At 40.5% G+C, this 17,920-nt stretch overlaps 1 protein-coding gene across 1 annotated transcript in view; it reads right to left on the bottom strand.

Moving 5' to 3' along the window:
• WIPF3 (WAS/WASL interacting protein family member 3) overlaps positions 1–8,926 on the bottom strand; it is a 38,571-nt gene extending 29,645 nt beyond the window's left edge. The window contains exon 1 of the mRNA XM_082298917.1: positions 8,889–8,926. The gene's annotated coding sequence lies outside the window, so the exon portion shown is untranslated. The remainder of the gene's footprint in view (positions 1–8,888) is intronic.
• Between the last annotated feature and the right edge of the window lie 8,994 nt (positions 8,927–17,920).

Genomic DNA, 17,920 nt, shown 5'->3' with positions numbered 1-17,920 from the left:
ACAGGGAAGATTAAAAACAGAAGAGTAGATGTGTGTTACACAGATCAACTTTCCTGCTGTCACTATCACACAACTGGAAAAGACTTGAAAAAAGCTTCTGTTTGGAATGAGCTGGTCTAGATTCTAATTTTAAGAGAATCAAACCATTTAATTTTTAAGCATTGGATGCTACATCTTTTCTTCTTTTTAGAGTGTTAATGACATTTTGTGTTTAGAGAACAGAACAAGGAAGAATCAAGGTAGAGCCTCTGAATATCCTGTCTCTTTTTCACCCTGCAAAGATAACCCCATTCACAAAAGAGCTGATAGTCTCTGCTGCATTTGAGACATTTAAGAACTGTGCAGAAGTGTCAAACTGTTAGAACTTTCATTTACAGAAGAAAGGCAAACACCCATACACATACCAATCTTACTATATGTATATTAAGACTTTCACATGTACATTCCTACAGCTGACTAAGAAAACTCCAGCCTTTCACCATCTCCTAACAGTTGTACACCTGAACTGTGTACAACTTGAGAGAAATTTCTGCTCTCGGTCACCACTTACATCACTGCAACTAAAGGCAGAATCTGGCTTTTTCAATTTCATTGGAATGTGCAAACCTTAATGAAGGGCTCTTTCTCCATTAAATGCCTGATGAAACACTTATAAGCAGCACTGGTCTTCTACAGGGTCTGCAGGATTGTCTCAAAGCGCGTAACAGTATCCTGAATTTAAGCCAAGGACTGTAAGTTTCCCTCAGCTTGGACTATTTCCACCAGGCTTAATGCAGTTAAGGGCTGCATCCCCTTTCTGCCTGAAAAAAACCCAGCATGATTCTTACTCTGTCAGAAGCCTGATAAAATTGCCACAAGCTGTCCAGGGCTGACCCAGCAGGACAGGAATTTGAAGACGCCTTGCTTCCATGTGTGCTGTGAGCAGATCTCTACTGGGTTCCCTGTGGTGCTGAGGGCAGAAATTACAGTGCTATGGCTTGACAAACCTCCCTTCAGAGGCAAAGCTGCACAGATGACTTCACATCCCTACATATGACTATTTCAGGGTGTAGCTTCCTCTGCTCCATGGGGATCTGCCATAGATGACTGATTGTAAGGGAGCAGAATAAGAGAATTCATCATCCTCTTTCAAATAAAGCGTAAAAGAACAACACATACCAACAAGAAATATGTTGTGCCTATAGTAGTGTTAACCTGAAGTTAGAGAGTCCAAAGACAAATGAGGTAAATTAGAAGTAATTAGGACTTGCACAAAGACATAACTTTTTAAAGGAAACAATTTATATGAAGGGTTTCCTTGAAATTAATACCGCATCATCCACAGACATGGCTTGTTTCACTGCCAGATATACAAACAATGGTGTATTTGATAATAGCAAAGTTAATCATTGGCCTAAGCTAAAGAAAGTGCAGCTCAGTAGAAGTTCAAGGTCACTGCCACATTCTGAAGACAACTGTTTACTCTTATACTCCTCAAGAGTATCAGTGTAAGCAGCGCTTGTTATCTCTCTGTAGAGGTAATTTGATGTTTCAGGTTAACATTTGCAAGTTTTGAAGCTTCTGCTAAGAAGCTAATTGTATTTTTTCACATAATTATTAATGATATATTCCTTTATAGTTATTAATATATTAATTTACTCTGTATTTGTATAATACAGAGTTATTTGAAAAGTATACCTGTACACAGAATGGTTTCCACAAAAAAAAATTCCAAACATTGTTTAACCAATTTCCTTAACAGAAGAAAGTTTTGCTTTCCAATTAAGTAGCTAGCATCAAAATAGAAAATGCAAACAAGGCAGTATTCAGCATCTTGCTCTTCTATATTTGCTATAGACAGCTCAAACCCTGTTTTAAAATGTCAGTCAAGTGAAAAGAATTTGCAAACGTGGGTATCGGAAGACTAGAGGACTTTAAAAATCCAGTTCTTAAATAATTCTGAAATTTCCACTTTCAACCACATGATATTTTATCAGAGGCTCTATTTTCACAGCTTTACATGTAGAAAAGATAAATTTACAGAAACCTGTATGCATGCCACATCAGGCTGATAGCTACCAGCTTAAGAGACAATCTAATACTGGCCGTGCAAGAAAAATAAATTTTGCTGTTAAACATGCACCATTCTTTCCTGCAATACAGTATGAGGCCTCAGCATGGACTGTGGTCACCGTATGTGATAAGGAGAACACAAGGGATGTAAAACACAATGACCTGCAGGAATAAGTTGCCAGGGAAATCCTCACCTCAAAGAAAGACAGGGAAGCTTTGGTTTTGGTTTTCAGTGAAGTTGTGATTACCTAATTACCATTCCAAATCAATTTCCAGTGGTAAAAATGTTAGCCCTAATGGTCTAACAATTTAAACTATAACTTCTGAACATGCTTATTCATTCTCACTTTCATGCCCTTTTCTGTCAATCCCATTGAAGCTGCTGTTCCATTTCAATGACATAATTGATAGCTTCATCTCAGATGGTCTTTACACCAAGGTAAGGCTTCCATATTTACAAGTACCTAACTATAAACCCCTGTGTTGTTAAGAAAGCCTTGCTATGCCACCATAATATTGCATTTTTTCTATTTTAACTAACTCATTGTTCTGAAAAAATAATATGCAATATGTTCTTATTGTCCCTTGAGTGTCAAAGCTGATATCAAACTTCCTGTGTGCATAAAGGTGTAAATATGTCTTCTTGTACAGAAAATTGTTAGCTGTTTTTAAAGACGGTGCCCAAAGTATCTAGCCCCAATCTTACATCCATTTACTCAGGAAAATGATTTTACTTTGTACAATGAACAACAAATTGCAGTCATTTGCAATTGCTACAAAAAAAATAATCCCAGACAAAAGATGTTTTGATTTGTAGACCTAGTTCTGAATTGCTAGTAAAACAAAGTTCTCAGAAAAAAACAATATGAATTTATTAAACTGAAGTTTCAACCCTTTAACTTATTAAAGGACTTCATTTGTAATTTCTTGGGAAAGTCATTATATTTACAGAGGAATTTGTGTTTGATACCTACCTGTACACATGGCATAAGCAATGAACATCAGGGATCCGAAAACACTCAACTAACTTTGCTGCCTGATGAAGAAGGAAAATGATTCTAGAGATTAAATGGCAATAGAAGATATTTTTGCATTTGTATCTACCATAGGCACAAAGGAGAAAAGTGGTTTTCTTTGAACAGCTCCCAAGTATACTTTCAGAGCAATCAGTATCTGCTACCATCAGACCAAGCAGGTTAAAGATGAGGACTCACTTGCTCCCCTGAATTCTGGTGTGAGGTTTTATGCTGGTTTTGGACTTCAAATTTCACATTAACCAGTCTGGATCTAGCCCTTCCTCTTTCTTTATTTCACTTTGTGAATATTTCGTCCCTTTTCTAGTGGTTTACCAGTCTCTCCATTCCCACTCCACTTTCTTTGCCCTTGTCACCATTCACTGCACCTGTTGCCTGCTGTTGATGCAAGGCTAGGTGAGAAGAGGCATTTTATTTAAAAGGTTGAGTTGTCTGCCCTGGGGAAAGAAACACTGTGCATGGTGCAAAAGTAAGTAACTCTGCATGATGATACTAGAGCATAATAGCACAGGCTATTAGTACTGAGAAAAAACAGAAGAAACGCAGAGCTAGGCTGATCCAGCTCTGAAAAAAAACCCAGAAAATGTGATTCTAGGAGATATCAGGATGTATCCTGACTAGAACTGGTAAGTATTAGTGCCAATGTACAAAGCCCCACCTGATGGATTGGATAAAAGATTGAAGTATTGGAGAAAAACAAGCAGGTAAAACAGTCTGGGCAGAGGAAAGGAGCAAAGCAACCACAGTATACTCGTTCTGCAACTACACCAGGCCTTTGCAGCTCTCGGCACAGCTTGTTCAGAGCAAGCCCAAGTACCCCCACGTGGAACTGCATCAGTTGTCCTAATGTTAAGTTAATGTAAACTCATGATCACTTGATCCAAGAATATTTTGTACAATCTGCTTCTGCATAATTTCCTTGCTACTTAGTCATTTCAAGGCTAAAAACGGCTTTCATTCCGCATTAAATGCCCTGTTAGGCCCCACATCTATCACTCACACAGTACATTACAGAGAGAGTCTCCACCCCCTCTGCCAATTTACTAACCTAAGGACTAATCCATCTCTTATTTTTTTATGCCAAATTTTCCTTTGTTTTCAGTGGAAGTGAGATCAGTTCTTTAGGGTATAAGTCTGAAAATATTCAAAGAAACACAATCTACATCAACAGAAGTAACATCTCTAACGTGTTAAGCTGTTCACACTCACACAACTGACCAATAAAAGCAACTTTCTGTCCAAATCCCAGGCAGAATTTGACAGACACTTTTGCAGTGATTTACATATCCCCAAGAGGAGCAAACATTCCCTCTGAAAATAAGTTGCTAAAGCCCCAGTCTGTTTTCCTGGTATGTAAGCCTGGCTTGCCTTTTATGCGCCTCATGGTTTTCTTTATGTGTCTACTCAACTAACACAGCAGGTCTATAGATTTTGAACAGATATAGGGTTATTTACTTTCTTCTTTAGCACATTAAAAATGTGTAACTGACTTGGACAAAAGCCAAAAACCTGTCAGGACTGTTTTATACACATCAGTAGTGCTGGTGCATACATATTTTTCTCTCACACAAAACTATGCCAGTTAGGAAAGAAATACTATAATAGCTTTAAACAATAAAGTACAAAAGAGGAACGAAAAATCCCAAGACCTTCTTTGTGATCCAGTACCATATTCTGTTCTCCTCCTTTTTTTTTTTTTTTTTTTTTTTTTTTTTTTTTTTTTTTTTGTTACTTATGGAAAACACGATAGAGAACTAGGAAAAGTTAAATGGTACAGCAGTCATTTACAGACCTGTGTATGGCTCGTGAAAGAGACCAGCACAAAGAGGTTACTATCTCTGAACTTATTCATTCACTTCATTCATTTTACCCCTCTCTTATGAATGAAGCAGAAGCACTGTAATTTATAGCCAACACTTCCATTTGTCAAGGCAGACACTGCAGTTGCCACCGGTGTAAATGAAGGTTGTAGAATATCCATTACACAGAAGCTGCAGAGCAGACACAGTTTGTTTAGTTTTCTTAGACACTTGTAAGAGCAGGGTCAAGACTGAGCAAGTGCTTTCATGCTGAATTTTCTGTTCTTATGCTTAGAGAACTTAATCTTGTAGGGACTTTTGGCCCAGTTTTCCTCTGCTTTTCACTTCAGCACTTACACTGTAGCTATAGCATAGGTGCTGTGTTGCTCTGCTCTGCCTGGGCTGGCTACAGAGTGACACCATTCGCACCACAGAGGGTTATATATATCTATTTGTACAATGGTGAAAGCTGACACAGGGTCAATGCAAAGAAGATGCCTGATCTTATTTGAGAGAGAGATATTTCTGGTAGTGAAATCTGTTTCAGCTGTTGTTTCAATTACCATGGCATGTTTTCGCATCTCCTGAAAATCCTTTAGCTGTTTCACATACTTTCGAAGCAATGAAAAGGCAGCTTTACAGCTGTCATGTATGTAATACTGAATGAGTCTACTTCATAATACTCAGAAGTCAAATTAAGGTGGGTGTACTCAAAAAAATACAATTTTGTCTAAAAATACAGTTTCTTTCTTTCCAATCTGGAAACCCCAAGAACATTTTTTTCTGTTTGCAAATATAGCACTCTTTATATCTCTGTTCATCCTGGCTACAAAGCCACCAGAGAACCCTGATGCAGAATGACTGCAGATAAAAAAGCAACTGTGAAGTACCATGAAGGTTTTGCTACTATAAGCCCGTTTTCAGAAAGCTTCAGTCTTTCAAAGACAGTAACTACTTTGTGTAAGAACACAGACTAATTGAGGAAGATCTATAAGAACAGTGTTAAAGGCATTCCAGAAAGCTGCCTCTCAAAACTGCGTAGCAGCCACTGGTAACTCGGTGTAATGTGAGTACTAAAGACTTCTAGTTAAAAGACTTTACTGGATATCTCACTTGATTATTATGTTTATTTAGATACTAATTTCACATACACTCTGAAGAAGACAGGAATCTTTATTCTGGCATAGCAGAGCCAAATATTTCCCCAGAGTTTCAACTTTTCATCTGTGATCTCATTTATTAGAGCTTAAATGAACTGCATAAAATACGCACATAATAATGCAGCAGATGCTCACACACATGCAGGATCAGTAACTTACAGGGCAAGAAAGCTGTGCTGAGCCTGTCCAGTCTCACCTACTCTGCATGACTGAACAGAATTTGTCCCAGTCACAGAGCACAGAGAAGAAAAGCTTCCAAAAAAGCAAATGCTTCTGAAAAAATAATGTAATTCTTATCTGTGAGTTATGAATTACAAAGAGATTTGATATCAATATTTTCAATGTTTTGCTTCTCTTTGGAGCTAAAGTATTTAAAAATATTAATATTAAACTTTTTAATACTTAACATAAGTTAATATTTATTTTAGATGTAAAATACTAAATTGTGTTATTCTACTTTGGAGTTCTCAACATCTCTCTCTTAAAGTGTGCAAATATTTTTCTATTTGTTATGACTAAGGTACTATTTTCTGTTCAAGGCCTTCTTTTCAGAGGACAATGAGTTTCCCAAAATACTGACCTCATCAAGCAATAAAATTACTAAGTATAAAGATCATCTATTAGCATCTGGCTATATCCTATTAGGACATTCAACAACCAGTGCTGACTTTTACGGTGTGATTGCTGAGATGTGACACTTCTGTGTTTTGATTCACTGCTAAAAATCAACAATCTAAATACTTTCTGCAAATTCAGATTTAGTAGTCATTATGTACCGACTCCAAACATTGACTGTCTATTTCCCTACTGCAGTAACAGAAATTGAGATGCTACAGGATCTTTGTTTATATTTCCTCTTGTAGGTGCAGAAGAAGTGAGAGAAAAAAAGAGGAAGATGCTTCGTATTATAATACATAATTTGATAAATACAGTCATATGTTGCCCTTTCCAGTGCAGTACAATCACAGAATCTGAATTTCAAGTGCATCTCAATCATTTTCAGGCACAGATCCAAACCAGCAATAACTTGAGCACTGCAGCTAATGAATTAAGCATTGCATCTGCCCCTAAGCAACCAAAGTCTGTATGCAAAGCTGATCAAACTATTTATACACCCCTGTCTTTAGAGAATATATATCCTTTATTAAAAAAGACAAATAAAAGAAGTTTCATACTTAAATTGCAAGCCCCATTCCCTAACCTGCATCTTCTCCAGAATAAACATCAACTCCCACAGCATTCTTCGTGGTTATGAGTCTAACCCAGATTTTGTCACCATCTACAGCAAAACAGCTGAAGCAGTCTATCAATTAAAAAAAGCACACTCACGCAATCTGCTTTAAGGGTCCCACACTGAGCTTCTCATATGTTACCTTGCACATGGAAGCCGGTACCTGACAGCAAGGCAGACTCAACCCTTCCACTGCACGCAGGGCAATGTCCCGTACGAGCCGTGGGTGGCAGCAGCGTCGGCACCGCCTGCGCATTCCAGCCGGGACACTGTTTTGGGTCACAGGTTCACGCAGCGAACGGGAACCATCCCCACGCACACGGACCTAACAAGTGTCCCAGCTCCCACTGCCACCACGGAATGAAGTTGCATGCATGTCCTTGATCATCTGCCCTATGGCTTGTCCTTCAGTACAAGGCACGTGAACCGAAGATGTTAACATTGATTATACAAACACACGTTGTTAAATAAACAGGAACTTGTGCTGGTCGTACAGATGGAGAAACTGAAAACCATGATTGTATCAGGAAGCAGTTCAACGACTTGATTCATGCGGCGTACACAGTAACAGGTATCACTGCTATCGCAATTTCAGCAATATGTCACTGTCTGAATCAGCAGGAGCACTTGCAGACTTTAGCCCGTACATCCAGACTGCTCCACGACCGTTCTGTGTGGAAATCTTCAAACTTTATCTTATATCAATGTTTCCTCTCCTAAATCAGACTTATTTTGCTATCTTTCAGAAATCTCGCTTAGTAATATTCCACTTTCAGGACCAAACAAAATTAAGGCATGTTGGCCTCATGTGTCCTGCCTATTCTCAAACCCCAGAATTTCTTGTGCGACTCAAACCCACCCCGCCTCCACACTCCAGGGATGCGGGCTGTCACATAACCCACCATCTCTATGCCTTTGCAAACTCCGAGCATATCCAAAGAGAAATAAAAAATCCGCATGCTACCCTTTACCAACACATTCCCTGTCGCTCCGTATTAGCGCAAACAGGCTGATGCGAAAGTCACTAGATTTTAGTCTCAATTTTATCCATGTTAATTATTATTAAATCTTTAAGAGCTTCTTTCCAACATTTCTCCAGCATCCTCCCTCCAATATGAACGTAAGTATTTAATACACAGTAGTTTTCACAGTCAGCCCCGTTTTCTCGGCTGACCTATTCCAGCACATCTACTTCAAGGACGAGAACTAGGAAAGAAAAACTTCTTCCCATCCACCGCCGCCTGAAAACAACCCGTGTTCCTCTGCTTGGCAAAAGAGGAGCAGCACCGCGCACAGCCCGTGCCTGACCTGCAGCCACGCTTCCTGCTCCGCCGCCGGGAGTACCCACGTCCCAGGGGCGCGGGTGTCCCGGTCACCCCGCGCCCTCGCTGCCCGCCGGCCGGGCGCTGCCGGGGCCGGGGCCGAGCCGCGGCCCGAACTTTGTCCGCCGAGTCGTCTCTGCCCCCGCAGCGCGGGGGGAGCCCCGGCCCGGCCGCAGCGGCGACCGGGGGGAGGCGGCGACCGCGCCCCCGCCTCGACTGACAGAAGCTGTGAGGGAGCCCGGGGGCACCGGGGACCCCCAGCCCCGCCGCCGCGCCCCTTCCGCGCCCACCTGCTCGGCGACGGTGCCGTCGGGGCCGGGGCGGCTCCTCCCGGGCAGAGGGCGCCAGGTACTGCGGCCTCCCGTCTCCGCTGGCGGGGGCGGGGGAAGGAGCGCAGGGATCTTAAGATCCTGAGGGGAAAAAGCCCGCCCCGGTCTTCACGAGGGAATAAAAATAAATATATATTTTTAAAAGTAGTAATTTAACACACATGCACACTCATACACACCCCGCCCACCCGCGGGTCCCACTTTCCATCCCCACCCCTGGGAACGCGGCGACTTTGGTGCGAGGGTGAAGTCCAGCTGCAGCCTGGCGCACCCTCCCACATGCTGGTGCCTCGGCAGAGCTAAAGATATTTTTAAAAGCCCACGGGGATGCCACAGTGCTGCCCCATGGCACGGAAAAAAGATGGCACTACCTTCTCCCCCTGCCCAAAGACGTCCACCTGCCAAGCCACTTCTGCCCAGCAGTACCGTGAGGGCCTTGCACTTGGAGCTGGCTGGGTGTCCTTGGCTTTTGTACCCCTGATTCTGCACTACTAGAAGCACCTGGAAAAAAAAAAAAATCTTGTTTTCTTCTGGATTTATTCCAAGGTTGCTTGCAGATGGGAACATTAAGGTCTTGCCCTAATGAGCCTTCCATGTTTCTGTCAGGGCAAGGGAGTTGCAGTGGAGCAGTCTCCCAGACAGCTGGAAGAATGGGGCACCCGCTGATTGTCACGCGCGAGTGCCTCAGGCATGAGGATGCTGATGAATAACTTAAAAATCATAATGTGGACTCTGGTCTGCCTGGCAGCCTTTGGATGGTGTTTTCAGGTGGCTGAGAGGCAGACCCATCTTCACTGGATTTCTCTGGAAAACCTGTTTAATTACAGAAATGTAAAATGGGGTTTTACGTTGCCTTGCTTGCTTATGAAACAGTCCGGACAAATCAATGTCACTTGGACCTGAACGATGGCAATGTCAGCCTGAGATTGGTGGAAAGTCAACAATGGGCTGTTGTGGTACTTCTGCTCATCAGGGCAGGGCACAAAAATCAGTGCTCTAGATCTCCATGTCTTGTCTGTCCAGAGGTGTGAGTTTGATTTATTATTCTGAAAATATCCTCCTGATTGCTTGCCAGACTCAGTCGTTTTCAGGCCTAAGTATCTGCCCCAGTTGCTTCCACAGTGGTCAGGTAGCTCTAAACCCATTTCAAGCTGGTCACTAGTTTGAACTGCAAAGTACAAAACAAAGCCAAGAGGATCATGTGTAGTGCTCCAGAAAAATCAAAATGTCAGCATTTACTTCAAAAAATACATGTATAGTACCACACTTGAAAATGGCTTTCTTTATTCATGCAAATTAGTCTCAGCTGAGACTTGATTTTAGATTGCTAATGCTGAAATGAACTTTGTCCACCTTTTGGATTAGACAGAAAAAGAACTTCAGAGGAATGAGCTGCAAGAGCTGCAGGAAAAAATTGGTTTTGTCCCATTTCTATGATTTTTCTTTCATTTAATTCCTTTCACTTCCCAACAAGTTCCACATAAGGACTGCAGAATTTGTCCAGTGCAGCAGCAACCATTTCCACCTATGGAGCTGGTCTGACCCAGTACAAAGTTTGCACACTGGTCTGGTCTGAAAAAGTCAGCTTTGCTGTGGTACATAGTTTGCCCACATTTAATACACTGCAGGACGTACTACTGCCTCTTGGCTAGTTACAGAAATTTGTCAAGCATTATATTTCATTCTGAGAATCCTACTGGATTGCATGCCTGCGAGTTATGAAAGTCTCCTCTTTTTGTTTTGTCTTTTGTAGATGAAAAGGAAAAAGGAAAGAAGTGCTCCCTTTCCAGTTCTGAATCAGAAGGAAGGCACCTCTGGAGTGCACAATGGCAGTGGAAGAGGCCAAAGACTTCTGTACAAACTTCAAGGAGTTCTGTGAAGGCCAGTGCACTGAAACACTCATTTCTTCCTGTTCTCCCCATGTAATCCTCCTCCTCCTTCTTCTCCTTCTCCTCATCTTCCTCCCGGCTGTATCCAAGATCACAGGATAATGCAGCAGGGATAAAACTGACTCTGCATTATCATACAGGATGTGCTTTTCCTGGGTTTTATTATCTACCAGTTTATTTGAACTGTTTTAAATACTGCAAACTTGCCTCAAACTTATTTGTCGCTAACACTGATATGTTTTACAATGCAGAGCCATAAATGCAATTTTATTTTCCATACATTCCGTCTGCATAATTATTAAAAATTATGTTGTGTACCACAATTACATTTTAACATGGATCAAAAAATATATCAGTTTCTTTAGAAAAGGAGAATATCTGTGTGTGTCTTAGTCAGGCTACTGGTTCTCTGTAGTTCCTTTGTACCATTTCACCAGTAACTGTAAGTGTTGTTTTGGGTTTTGCCACAGGTTGGGAACATGTCTCTGAGGTCGATCTGGAGAGGACTTTCTGAGTGGCTGTGCTGAGCAACATAACAGCCCTGGCCTGTCATCTTTGTATTACAGAACAGACAGCTGCTACACCTGGTACTTTTCTCCTACATTTCTTTCCTTTGCTGTGTCCTGCACAGCTGAACCCCAGCTGAAGGTGCCTTCAGCCTTGTCAGACTTAATGAAAAATTTTACACTCATCCATTTCTGGTCCTGGCCCTTCTGCTGAAAGCCAAATTCATTATGAGCCTATAATTTCTAAAACATTACAAAAGTGTAGTCTAACAAGAGTACAAATGAATGACAGGATAAATCTAAACTAAAACAGAAGGAAGCAGAATCTCTGTCTTCTATATAAAGAGGTCATGGCCATTAAAGACAGGAGAGATGTGAATGGCCTGTGGTGAGCTGCTACAGTCTCTGATGGAGACTGAGAGAAATTACATTTTGATGCATTATTTTTTACTTCAAACAAATGAAAATTAGAACAAAACCCCACATATAACTTCATAGGAGTTCCGTCTCATTCATAACTGGTTGATACTAGATGATGACCATTCTTAGCAAATATATCATTGACCATTTCTTCGTTAAAAATACCTTTCTACACTAAAAGTGTTTATGACACTGTCATCTTTAAGGCTCCTCAAAATCCCACACAAGAAAATGAAAAATACCTGAAATAAATGAAACCAAGTAAAAGGAGATAATATGCCCCAAACAGAGAAAGAATCAGTACTGTTTGGCGTGGTTACTGATTTTGAGAACAACAATCTGTGAGGCTTTGCTGGCATGTGTCAACATAAATACTTGCCAAAGAACTGCTTATACTTATCCTAAGTACTTACACTTCTTTTCCCCTCCAGACAATATAAGAAAAAGCTGAAAATCTTCTTAAAGCATTTGTGCCTTGGTATTTTGAATAAGAAGTACATGTAAAGCTTTCTGGTCACTACTGGACACAAACAAAAAATACATAACTTTAACACACACATAAAAAACCAACTTTAAACTTTGATCAAAGAAAATACGAATTGGTTTGTATTTGCCTTTGTTTACGCATGCATTTGTAAAGCAGAACAAAAATACCCAGAGGTCAAGGCGTTTGTGAATAATGTAAAAAATGGTTGCTGCATATAAATGCGTGAAACTTACAAGCTTAAGAGCAAAAATAAAAAAAAGTTGCTTCCTTGCAGGGTGCCATTTGATTACACTTCTTAATAGCTTTCAACATTTGAAAAATGTTACAATAATAGTCTCAGCCATTGTGTTTGATGACTTTGTTATCTTTAGAGCTAACACAATTAACAGAGACATTCCTATGTATGAACAGAGATATTCCCATATATTTGTCTCCAAATATTTACCTTTCCCTTATTATCAGTACAAATGAAGTACTTTCCATAGAGAATTAATAATAGCTCAAAACTTTAATTTTCTCCAATACATTTTAGCAAGAAACTCCTAAAAGTGCATGAATTGCTTGTTACAGAACAATGGAGCCATGTTTACAAATGCAGTTTAGACAGCAATATTGAGGAAAGCTGTAGACAAATAATTAGTAGAGATGATTTCCCTAGAGGGGGATATTAGTGTTTACTTTTTTCAGCGTTTTTAATCCAAATCCTAAACCCTTACTCCTGATCTTGTTGAGCAAGCTGTTTGCTGAGTTCATTGGAAATTATGTCTAAGTATGTTCAGGCTCCTAGTAAATAATTAGTACCCAATGTCAATTCTTTTGCTAATTGTATTTCTTCCGCTTATTTCTGTTTGTGCTGTGGGATGTCTTAAAAAGTATCTCTTAGGAAAAAAACTTCGGGTTTTCCTCAGTGCTTGGTTCTGCCATTCATTTTCTGCATGACCTCTGTGAAAGTACTTAATCACTTCTAATAGTGTGAGTGGAACAAGAATGCATTCATTAATACTTGTGAGGCTGCCAGATACTATGCTGTTGCAAGCATTTACAGTACCTTAAAAAAAATTATAATTGCACTATCCAGCTGGTTAATGTTTATCCAGTTACTGAGCAGCTAAACAAAAAGCAGAGAGGCAGACCTACTGTTTGCTCTCATCGGTATTGAATTTGAAAGGAATTTTACCACGTTAAAGCTGTAGAATTAGGCAGTAGATGAACTACCATTAGCAGGCCTCTGTAGAGAATAATGAGCTGAAAGCATGGCCGGCGCTACTCTGCAATTAGGGTGAAAAGTGAAATAGGGCAAGAATCAGAATACCATTTCGGGCTCTCACTTTTCAGAGCGTACCCTTTTCACCCCCACCAGGGGGAGCCTACTTGAAGATAATAATTAGGAGGCACAGAAAGTGTGTTCGAAGGGGATGCTTTCCTTTGCCACTTTCTTGAAATAGAAAGATACTTTGTGATCTTTGCAAGACTTTCCCCCCCGGCTACCCCTCCCCTTCTTCCCACCCCTCCCTCTCGAAATTCCTTTTGCTTCAGCTATCACATTGCAGCAGAGAAGCAGCATTAGCGTTTTTCTACATCCCAGGCCTATTATTCTGAACAATTCTGTTTTTAAGCATTGAAGTCAAGTACAAGATTTAGCTCCGACCTTACCTAGAGCAGCAAATGGAAGTCTCCTACATCATGGCATGCACAGCTATTAACACTGCATGTGCAACTCAGTGTAATCAAAATGAGGTGAGAGTCCACCTCTGCTCCTCTTGAGTACAAGTGACCAGGTTGTCCTTACAGCTCCTGACGGTAACTCAGGCTTAACTGAGTGTTCTCAGCAAATTATGGTAATTCCTTGTTCTTTGCCTCTAGAGTGCTCCTCTTCCCTGTCTAGTTCACCACCAGTCATACCTGAAATACTGTTCAACTCCTCAGTCCTTAAAATCATGCTTATAAAGAGGGGTCAGTCTGCGTTGTTGGATAGTAGGAGGCAGGCAGGTAGCAGGTCTCATGATTTGTTTGCATTAGAAAATTTTCAGCTTTAACATGTGGATATATTATAGAAAATCCTTCAGATTTTCTTTGAAGTAATAATTTGGCCCTTTGTGTCTAAAGAAAAGTATAGCCTTGTTTGAAAATAAGATTTCTCTTTTGAAACTGAGAAATTCTTTACTGTGAGGGAGGTGAGGCACTTGAACAGGTTACCTAGGGAAGCTGTGGATACCCTGCCCCTGGAAGTGTTCAAGGCCACATTGGGTGGGGCTCTGGGAAACCTGGTCTAGTGAGAGGTGTCCCCGTTCATGACAGGGCTGGAACAAAATATCTTTAACATCCCTTCCAACCCAAGCCATTCTATGAAGTAAATAAAATGTTCATAAATGCCTGTTCAGCATTTCAGCACTTAACAACAAAATCTGAAATTTTATGTTCTGTTGCAAATGAAAAATATTCATGTAATACCTGTAGGAACAAGTAGGCTCACACAGTTCTTTACAAGTGGTGGAATCAACCTTTAAATATATGTTTAAAAGCATTTTTCTCTTTGAAATGTAGTTGCTATCTCTCCCAGCCCACTTACAGTACTTTAGACTCATCGTGGGGATCTGAAGAAGGGAGTGCCCTCTGCTGCGCTGTATGCAGATAGGAGTTTCAATCAAGTTAGTAAGGGAGAAAGATTGCACTTGAAGGACTATAATCAAATTCACTGTCAATATTCTCAGCAGCAGTTACTACCACTGTCTCATTTTGCCCAAAGTGATGTTATTATTTAAGTCATTCGATGAGGTAAAATTCAATAATAATTTATTATCATGGGCTACTTCTCAGTGGAGGATTTCTTCTCATATAAAGCAAATACAGGTTATGGTGTGGCATTCAGGAAATATTCATAACAACAATAGGGCAAGACTCAAAAAGATTATAATGGATAATTGCAGGAGGAATGGCTGGAGAGGGAGAAATTAATGCGAATAAATGAGAATAGAACAGACATCATGCAATTGGGAAAAAATAGTAGTCACAAACCATAAGCAAGAGAGTTTCACAGCTGGGAATACAGCGCCAGGAATCTGTTCTACCTGGCCTAGGCTGCTCTTTGGAAAGGCACTACCTCCACAGAAGGGAGCCTGTGTCAGTGGTGAGGAGAGCCAGAGAAACAAGCTCGCTGAGCGTCAGTGTGCAGAAATGCTGCTGGACTGGAGTCTCAAAGGGATAGGACTTCTCTAGGTACTCCTGGGAGGAACTTGAGTGGTTTCCCTTTGTTTATGTGGTTAATGAAGGCACCAGGATGGAGGTAGCTATTGGAAAGAAGATTGCTGGGAAAGGGAGACAATCAGATAAGCATATGGAGGGAAATAATAATTTCTGTTTGTGTGTTCATCACTTACTTTTCTTCCTCTGTAGTTGTATCCCTTTCAGGCCAGACCTTCAAATTACAGAGCTAACAGAAAAATGGAAATGAGGAAATACAGCAAGTATCTATGATCAAAAGTATTTCTCTCTCCCACACCAACCTTGAGCTCACTCATGCTGTAGAAAATGCAGGCAGCAGGGAGATCAGTATAGAACAATGCATTGTGTGTGTTTTCTTTCCATAAAACACTTTAGAAAGTCCTCAGAAAAGGTGGAATCAAATGGGTGGCAGGAGCAGTGCAACTGACGTTTTTATCTCACTACTTTTTTTAGAAAAAAACTTAACAACATGTTGGCAATAAGTATCAAAAGGAGATGACTGAACTATCTTCATTCTCTTTCTTCTGTAATGTTTTTTTTCCTCTTTCCTTTCTCTTTTTTCTCTTTCTTTCCCCCTTTTTATTTTTTTTTCTATTTATGGCAAACTGACACGATAATTTCTGGGAGTTGGTGGTGTTCCCATAGAAACAGCCTTGATTTGATGATATCACTGCAGGTTGCTGCTGTTATTCTGCTGTGTTCTAATTAAAATAAAATCTTTTTATATATTGTGTTTAAATCTTCAGATATTTTTTTCCTATGCAATTGGACTGGTATAATCTCCATTTTTCTTATGACCATGTCCAAACAGGGGCCAAAAGACTCATGATGATCAAGACACTGTTCTCTTTGAAGCAATCTTTCTGTCTCAGTTCTCCAGCATTCATAAAACCCAAGCGGGCTTTTATGCCTAATAATAGTAGTTATAAGTGGCTTTGAGTGATTTGTGGGATAAAAGCCGTAACTGTGACGTGCCACTGAGGAGCTGCTTCTTTTACTCAATGTTTAATACTTTGTAATAACAACTGTTTTTGTTTCAGGATCTCAATGCACTTTCCATTATTATGACTTAAAGTGCTAATGAATTCTGCATTAAAAGCCAGATGTAAAAGTATCTGAGATAAAACTCTCCAGAGAAATAGTTCAACTGCCTGCAGTAACTGTCCTGCAAGTTACACAAGGCATAGTATGTCAAACCCACTGTTTTTCATCTACCTGTTTGCATCCACTTCCCCTGTAGGGCATAGAAAAGGCTTAATTGCCAACTCATCTGTTCAAGATACTGAGAAGAAAATAAAATTGTGGGTTTTGTCTGGTTTGTGAAGTGAATGATATTAAAGGATGGAAGAGCAAAGCAGGATTCCTTCGAGTTTGTATGAGTTGAGACAGACCCACTACAGTTCTTATTGATGTAGACAAGGATGCCTCACCTTCTTTGACATGTGAAAACTGCTGTTGCAAAGTTTGCTACCATCTGGTTTGAGATGAAAAAACACCAATAATATAACCCAGCTCTCATTCTTTGATTTCTCCACCTGTGGTAAACCTAGCCCAAATAACCTCAAGCATTGGTGCTTCTCAGTAGAAGGCAACACGGGTAACACCAAAAATTTCATCACTCCCTAGGGAAAACAAAATTAATAGTCTTTTGCAGAGGAGATGGTAACTTATAAAAATGCAGGAGTCCCACAAGTGGAAAACATGCACAGAATTTGGGGCAAGATCTTTTTTCCGCTTTCTCTGTCAGAAACTTGCAATCGAACTCCCTGTTATTTAGTGTTATTATTGTGCTTTTTCATTTGGTTTTAATCATATATTTATCAAGTCACTATGTTCATCCTCAGATTAACTCTCATAAGTAGAGAATATTTACCTGAACATGAGGTAAAATGGGTAAAAGCTGAACACATTCTTAGAAAATACCGGGACATGAAATGTACCAAGGCAGAGATCACATTTTTATTCTGAGGCTGGAGTGTGATGTTTATGGTAGGATCAGAGAAAACTGTCTGAGGATCCTTGATACTACAACAGTAAGAGAATACAAGAATAAGTGTTCCCTTAGAAAGTGTTGCAGTGTCCAGAACTGCCCAATCAACTCATCTCACAAGCATGGCATGTACTTCAGCTCAAAAGCTAAATGAATAAACAGAACCAGCCCAGATGAAATAAATTCTAATTGAATTTCCAAGGTTAGCACAGACAGTGTGCAGAGGAGCAGCTCAGCACTTAATCAGGCTGATTATTCTGGTGTCCAGCACGAGACGGCTGTGGAATGGGAGATCCTTCCCCTAAAGCAGGTCAGGTAGCTCTCAGGTCCCTTTCCCTCTAGAAGACTCTGCAGCAGGGCAGGTGCTAAACACCGCGGGTGCTCTGGAGCAGCAAATGTGGTGCAGAACATTTCGCCAGCCGAATTAGTCTTGACACAAAGGGCAGAGTGACCCCACAGAAAACGAGCCGCCGGCAAGT

Source organism: Coloeus monedula (assembly GCF_965178545.1).
Source record: "Coloeus monedula genome assembly, chromosome: 1".
NCBI lineage: Eukaryota > Metazoa > Chordata > Aves > Passeriformes > Corvidae > Coloeus > Coloeus monedula.
The sequence above is the reverse complement of the archived record's forward strand: the minus strand, read 5'-3'. Positions and strand labels throughout refer to the sequence as shown.